A 7391-nucleotide genomic window follows, 5' to 3' on the forward strand; every position below is an offset into this window, starting at 1 on the left:
TCCAATGGCAGTGATGTGAGGAAGGCACAGAGAAAAACACAGCTGTGAAACCTAACACTTGGCCTTGTGTACTGAGAGCAAGAGGAGCAGAGAAACAAATTGAGGAGACCAGCAGAGCACAACAGTGAGGAGAAGGTATGTGAGAGCAACAAGGGAATGGTAAAACAGTAAGTGACTAAGAGGCATGAACACCTGGAAAACAAATAGTTAAAAGAAATTATTGGAAATGGGAAAAAAAAAAAAAGAAAAAAAGAAAAAAAGCCAGGAGCAGAAAAAATTTATAAGGTGGCCACAGTATATAAACAAACACAGCTACTTCAATCATAGAAGGGATTTAGGGACAAGAAATGGTCAGTTGACTCATCAGCACTCTCTTGTAGATGGTTTGTGACCTTGAAGGCTGACCAGCAGCTACCTCATCTACCATCTCTCCTCACCCCAAGATGTACAGGCTTCGTTAGTGACTTTGGCTGTGGATTATGACACTGCAATAGATTTTCTAAATCAGAGGAAAATAGCAGTCATTCCTACAGACTTTGCAGCCAGGCAATGACCTACTGTCTGTCTTCTATGACCAAGCAGCATGCCTAGAGAGCAGTGGTAGCTTTATGTCTGAAAACTGGTGTATGCAGCATTAGTTCAGAAGTGCTCTCTGCTTCTGTTCACTCACCAAACAAAAACGAACCAACATGACTGAGTACATGGAGTGAACAGATGTAATGCTGATACTTGAGAGGAGCCTGTTCCTAAAGATAGCATTTTAAGGTGTAAATTGCTAAGATACTCAAGTCCTGAGAGCGTCTGGCAAAAACACTTGAGGCAACAACATCCAGAATTACAGTCCTGTTTTCATCTGCTACATAATCCTTATAAATGTTCTTAATTTTGCTTATTTTGAGAAATAATTTATCTTCAATTGAGATTACTGATTCAGTGCCTTCTTAGCACTAATGCCTGGATTAGATCCAGCAAATAGCTGCTCCAGTAACTAGCTGCTACTCTGCCTATGATCCCTAAGGACTTGATTATATATGGTCATTCTCAAAGAATTCCTAACTTTAGCGTCATCTCTAATGAAACAGGACCTAGCATTGCTGCCTTCTTATCAGGGATGGGGATGACTTGAGTTCAACAAAGAACTAATCGTTTGGGATTTACCTAAGCAGGTACTCAAGGAATCAGACACAATTTATTACACAATCCTGTCCTGTACGGAAGCCTAGAAGAGCTCTCAGAGGCAAATATATGGGATAAATTTATGAACAAATTAATATAATGCAATACATTGTATGTCTTTCTCTCACAAATAGCTATTTAGTAATGGACAAATATTTTGTCAAAGATTTGCCTTAGCTCAAGTTATACAAATCATGCTCTTTGACCTCAAGAAATCTGGTCCTAGCTGTGTCTTCCCACAAGCATTCAAGAAAACTCTCCTTAGTCTATTAACTCTGACTAGTCTAGTTTTACACCAAGAACCTAAAACTGAAAATTGTAGAGATCCATGAGTTTGTTATACCTGCAGAAGAAATATAGCCATTTTATCCAAATAGCATACTCACTTCTTCTGCATCTTGTGCTGGTTCGTGCTCTCTTCCTTACTGCTGTTTTTGTTTGGGTTTGTAGTATTTCCTAACAGTTCAGTACCTCATGCAATCATTACTTGTCTGTTTATAGTGCAAACAATAAAACAGGTCATGGCAATCCCATTCTGTTCTATATTAGGCTCAGCCTCAATGCTGTACTGTTGATACTACTCACTTCTGACATGAGGATGTTTCTTTTTTATATTTGAATGCAGAAAATCAGGCCAAGAGAGATGAAATACATCCTAATCCTTCCACTGTACCGATTGGCTCTTTTGGCAATGTTAATACTTGATGTGTGATAAAAAGCATTCTTAATAAACCACTGTTGAGTTGAGGGTGTGAGCTTGTGATGTGCCTACTGTGGATCACTAAGAAATTTACATTCATTGTGTAAGTTTGGATTTGAAATTAAGATTTCAGTCATAAAGGGCTGTATGGTCACACTGAAGATCATACAGTCCTCATTCATCTCTAAGGTACTCTGTCATACACACGAGCAGTATTCAGCAGCAGAATATTTTTTTACTAAAAGCCATTCTCCAGTTCTTCACCTCAGCCTCCTGCTCCCAAAGCCCATCCCTTCCTTCTCCATACCTTCTCCATACTAAACTAGGTGCTCTAGAAACAAAAACCAGAATGTGTGGCAGCACCCTGCATCCAAATACCTACAAAACAAAGCAGTGCAAGACCCTACTCAGATGTGGTCAAGAAATGCCAGAAAGAAACATGTAAAAAAGTCTCCATCTTTCTTTGCAGCAGTTCAAAGATGAGATTTTTTTTCCTCAGCCCCAACAGAGTCTTACTTCTCTCTAAACACTGCTCCCAAAACTTTGCATGCCCAGGCACAAAGAGACTGCTATTCATTTTTAAAGGCTGGGATTTCATTCATGGTGTTCCTTAGGCAATCTGGATTGTATGATGCTAATTCTCACTTCAGGGACCAAAGCAAGAAGCTTTTTAGGCACAGGACAAACTGCTACCTCCACTTGTCCAATAAAGTGTGAGGACTCACAGACATGCAGCAAATCGCATTTCTGCCAGTTAACTCTTTAAAGTAGCTAAAGCAGAAAGAGGCTCAACAGCCTGCATCAAAATACCTACAAAAAAAAGCAGTGCAAGACCCCACTGGGATGTTCCCAAAGGATGCCATAGAGCAACGTGCTCCATGTTCTCACAGTGCCTGTAGCCACCACTATGGCGGAATCCTAACTGCTTCTTGTGGGAGCTGTAACAAAGGGCAGGGAATGGCTTCAGTGCCTTATCGGTGGCTGTCTTGATAAAAGAAACCCATTCACAACCACAGCTGCATTTCTGTGTAGCTCTGCAGACTCAGCTCTGACTCATGCCAGCATTTTTTAACCTGCCTGGTGTTGTAAATTTTTCACCCATGAGGATTAGGAATTCAAGGAGAACATGGCCATGCTCTCCCTTGAAGGAAGCCACTATTGGAGCATGTGCTCGGGCACATGTCTCAGGGAGTTTGTCTAATGCAAACAGGGAAGGATATTTGTAGGCAAAGAAAGTTTTCAGTGCCTTAAGCAGAGGAGGGAAGCCAACTCTCACGTAGGAAACATTCTGTGCTGCTGCAGGTATCGTACTCACCAGAGTTTCTTGGTATCGGAACGCTTTCGTTGGAGAGGCATCCCCAGTCATATCCCCAGAGACAACGTCCTGTGGAGCAGGGCTTGTTCAGGGCTGTCCTCCTGTCTGCCCTCCCCAGCAAAATCATGGAGTGAAACAGGCACGAGGCTTCAGCTGAAGTCCCTCAGAGTACCCTGAGAGAGAAGGTTACTGGTGAGGGAAAGACACAGAGGGAGAGTGTAACCAGAGACTCCCTGCCCCCTCCTGTTCTGTCTGCTTCCCTGCTTTAATCTCTCTCTGCTGTCCTGGCAATAGGACAGCTCAGTAAATTAACAGGAGGTAACGTTTCCTCCTCCTCTCTCAGGCAGTGTCATTCTTCACTCCATTTGGAAAGGGTGGGGAACCACAGAAAATACAAGTACTGATGGCAGAGAGAGATGAAGGAAGAGAAGGATGGAAATGACAAATTACCAAAATTAGAGACAAGATAACCATTCTGCAGCTTTGAAGAGGATTATTTCCACAACCTCTTTCAGGGACAATCTTGTGAAGTGTCAGCATCTGAGAGAGGAAGTTCTCTAGCAGGCCTTGGAAGATGATTCCTCATATGAATTACTGTTATGCTGTCCTCACATTTAACATAATTTTTCTTCAAGCATACCCATTATTGCTGGTTACCTCACCACAAATAAACAGCCCTCCTTGCAGTCTTTGTACCTTCATGAACCTTCATCCCACTGGCATAGCTAACACTCAGAATCTTTTATATCCAGAATCACAGAATGGCTGAGGTTGGAAGGGAGCTCTGGAAGTCATCTGGCCCAGCTTCCCTGCTCAACCAGGGCCTTCTAGAGCCAGTTGCTCAGGACCACTTTCAGATGGCTTTTGAGTATCTCCAAGCATGGAGACTCTGCAGCCTCTGGGCAACTCCCTCCAGTTCTCAGGCACCCTCATGGTAAAAAAGTGCTTTCTGATGTTCAGATGGAGCCTCCTGGGTTTCAGTTTGTGCCAATTAAGGCTGCTCAACAGCATAGTCAGGAAGAGTTTGTGGGCTGTTGAGGATCCTGGAACATCTGTAGGGGTGCAAAGCAGAGAGGTCCTGCCCCCTGCCCTTTTGTGTGTCCTGGGCCTTTGCCACAAGAAAAGCAAGGAGGAACTAACAGTGTAGAAAGGACAAAACCAGGGTTTTGCTGTTGTGGGTTACTGCCTTGAGAAACAGAGCACTGAGCAGCTGTGGCAACAGCCACGTCCTCAGCTGAGTCACAGCTACTGCCTGCTGCACCCCGAGGCAGCAGCAAGCACAGAAGTTTGTGGGGAATGGAGCAGATAATATGGGCCACAGTTCTTTTCACAGACAACTGCTTTTTTTTCCCCTGTCATCTGATATCTGTAAAGCTTTTTGTTGAGGGAAGAAGAAAAATTCTGTATCTAGGAAAGCAGTTACTTGGTGCAGCATCATCACTTCCTAAGCTGTTTCCCCCACTAAATAAAAATGAGTTATGTAAGAGCATGTGAAAGGTGAAAGTGTTGCCTTTATTAAGGTTATCCAGTCAGGGAGCTTTCCAATGCAGATGGGAAGCCAGAAATAAAACCACCCAGGACTCAGGGACAATGGGGAGCAGAGATCATGCAAAAGACCAAATGTCTGCAGTCACTGTTTGACAGGCCATTAATAAAGTACATTCACAGCTCTGGAGAGGGCCAGCTTGGAGTTTGTAACTATTACAAAGAGGGAAACAAGGAGCATAAGGATTTGAACTAGGTGTGTGGAGCTATGCAAAACTTGTTAAGGAAGATGGCTGGGGAGGAATATTGAGGGGAATAGATGGAAAAGGAGAGCCTTCATGAAAGACAAGGCTGGTCAGTGTCTGTCCTATCTTTATATTAAATGCTTTCTTAACTATCTTTCCAAGAAATCTCATTATCTCACATACATGGGTGCTGTAAGTTTGAGGTGCCAGCAGCTGGTGAGACTGGCATGAGTGAATTTGGCCCAATTGCAGTCAGATTGGTGTGCAGATCGGGGACAGGAGCTGAAGCAAGTGTGGCGTCAGCAACAGCAACTGGAGCAGCCACAGCTCTCTGGACCCACTAAATGAGTGTGTGGCATGCTGCAGCTCAGATCCGTGTGAGGGGACTTGGCACAAGAACTTGTCACACCTGGGGTGTTGGCACCCTGGTCTTAAAAGCAGGAGTGGAGGAGTGTCTGCTCCAGCCTCTAGGATGGGACCAGCACATGTCCTGGGTCAGCTGCTAAGGCATGGAGCCCAGGGTTTCTGGGCTGGACAGGAGGAATAACTAAGCCAGACTTGCAAGAGGCTTAGTTATGAAATTCCTTAAGTGTTTATTTCTGTGTGAATCCATTTAGAAAACTTGAGCCTATGCTCAGTGTGACCTTTCCCTCTCATTCTTTAAGTCACTTTACAAGTGACTGAACACCAACAGCTACTAAGTTTGTGTTTTTCTTTACCACCTGCACCTAACAAATCCAGATCCAAATCCAAATCCAAATCCAAATCCAAGTATTTTTTCAATGTAGTGTGAACTTTACCTTTGTCAAAACATGGTTTCTATGGCAGGTGTTACTGTTGCTCCTTTTTTTTGCAAATAAATAAAATAAAATAAAAGTTTTTCAAATAAAAACTTTTGGAGTGCCAAAGGAAAATTAAAATAATAATAAAAAACCAGCCATAACACAGCAGTTCCAGCTACTTTTCTAAGTCAGAGAAATCTGAGTGCGACTCTGAGCTCTTTGAAATATGTAGTAAATTACACAGATGTCATCTTAAGAATTTGTGCATGCAGGCAAAACGGTTCGTGCAAAAATACAGTCTGAAGACCAAGTTATACATAGCAGTCCCATAAACAAGTAACAAATGCAGATGAACTGAAACAAAAGAATATCAAACTTCAACAGAAAAGAATTCTATGAGAAGCGGCAAAATCAGCAACAAACAGCAGGCCAAATTGCACTGAGTAGGACATAGCTCTCATTCCTAGTGAAACAGACTCACCAAAGCTGCTGATCCGGTGACAACAGTTGATTGTAACTTCTCTGGAGATTTCCATTTCATTCCCTTCCTTTTAAAGAAACTGTTCTCTGTATGCATACGCTGATGACATAACCTATTACATAACGGTATCTTCTTGCATTTCCTTCTCCTAACTTAATAATTTACTGGTGTGATATAGTGAAGAATTCTCATACCCTGAGGGGTAAGAACAAATTATATAAGACAGGTACAGTCCACGTCAGGAGTCTCAGCTTGGCATAAATTTTATATGATGTATTAGAGATGTTTAGCCAAACCTTTTGATGTTTTGTAAGCATATGCTCCCTTTCAATACCGCTCTGTACATCCTAATCTTTAAGGGGACTATTTGTACAAAATCAAATCCTTTGACTATCTATCAGTAATCACAGATAGGGAAACAAAACCAGTTCAGAATTAAAATTGTATTAACTGAATTGTTCTGTTAAAAAATGTGATTCTCATGCAACACAAGATTTTTAGAATACATTGGGTTCACTGTTTTCACTCCCCATCTCCAATAAAGCCCTCGACCTTATTCTTCTGGTTTCCAGACAAAATGTGAACCTGATAACACTGCCCTGCTATCCCAGCTATTATAAGTAATTCCTTAAACCATGCTAGTAGCTCCAAACTTACCAATGAAAACATCTTCTTTACTTCATCTTCTGGCCTGCTAGAATCAGTTTCTGCACAGGTAGATGTTGGTCATTCCAGTGCTAATATCATACTGGATTTCCTGCATCAGAATTCTGTATTTTTAATAAACCAATGTACTCTTTCACCAAAAAGAGATCATGGAAGACAGGAAACAACTCTTCAAGGTGTCATGGATGAAACAGGGTAAATGGCAACCTCTAGTGGATTTAGAGACAGGGCATTATTTTTAGAGCTTACAAGAACAGAGCTTCTACCTTCTTATTTCACACTGACTTTCTCACAGGTGCATTACTTTGATCTCAGTTTCCCCACCCAGCAGTAAGATCATGGCTCGTTTGTGAAGGGGGAAGAGAAAATTCTGTGTACAGCTGCTCCCAGCTACAAGCCTTGGGCTTTAAGCATTAAGCCTCTAAGTATTCTCTGGGACTCCTTCCCATGCATCTCTCTGATCCCTTGGACCTTCCTCCGCTTCCAGAATCTCTCTGACTGATGGTATCTTCACTTTCTTTTCAGCCTCTTCCTCCAAGGC

This window comes from Zonotrichia leucophrys, chromosome 1 (genome assembly GCF_028769735.1).
Source record: "Zonotrichia leucophrys gambelii isolate GWCS_2022_RI chromosome 1, RI_Zleu_2.0, whole genome shotgun sequence".
Lineage (NCBI taxonomy): Eukaryota > Metazoa > Chordata > Aves > Passeriformes > Passerellidae > Zonotrichia > Zonotrichia leucophrys.